Source organism: Culex pipiens, chromosome 3, assembly GCF_016801865.2.
Source record: "Culex pipiens pallens isolate TS chromosome 3, TS_CPP_V2, whole genome shotgun sequence".
NCBI lineage: Eukaryota > Metazoa > Arthropoda > Insecta > Diptera > Culicidae > Culex > Culex pipiens.
Window position 1 is genome coordinate 125,146,952 of NC_068939.1, and position 896 is coordinate 125,147,847.

Here is an 896-nt window from a genome sequence, read left to right on the forward strand (position 1 = left end):
GCGAGTCCAACCGCACCAGCGATTCCACCGGAGTAGGCTTGGTTTGGTGTGTTGTTTGTACTTATAGAGTTATCTACGTGCGCATGTATTGCGTGTTTGTACACGAAGGGTTTTTAGGTTAAAATTTGTACCCGACAGCAAAAACAAATGGTAAGCTAGTGTGCGTGAGATGAGGCTTAGATAGCTCTATGGCATGGAGACAACTCCTATACCTGGAATGACTTAAAGGCCTAACAACCAAGGCCGGGACCGACATTTTACTTCCTCATCCGATGGAAGGTTGCAGCAGATGGGAATCGAACCCAGAATCATCCGCTTACAAAGCGGACAGCGTAACCATTCGGCCACACACTGCAACAAAAACTTTTCTAACAATGGAATGGAACAATGGAAACATTGAAGATCAACACAATCAAAAGTTGTAAGCAATTAAGTGTTATTTATCGTTGAATGAGTTATGAAAAGAGTTTTCCAACGCGTCCAAAAGCTTGAAGATATGATATTTTTGAAAAACTATCCACGTGGCTTATGGATGGTCTCTAGCAAAAATTACAGATTTGATCAAATCGAATTCTGCAAATTTTTAAGATCATCTAGACAGCGAATAACGCTGGAATAAAGAATCGACCCGATTGGTTGACTGATTTCCGTAAACCAGCGAGTTGAATTTACCGTTCCAACTTTTTCAGAGGCTTGGGCGTTCGTGTATGTTTAACGTGCGTTGGACGTCCCAATGTTAAATAACTGCTAAAGTTTGAAAGAATGAAACGATGTTCAAACTATCACAAAAGATTTCTCGAAAAAAAAGTTGCTAACTTTTGCATGAAGATATTTTGCTGTGTTCTGTGATGAAACAACCTATTGCATCGATTAATGTTTGTTAAAAATGTTTCCAG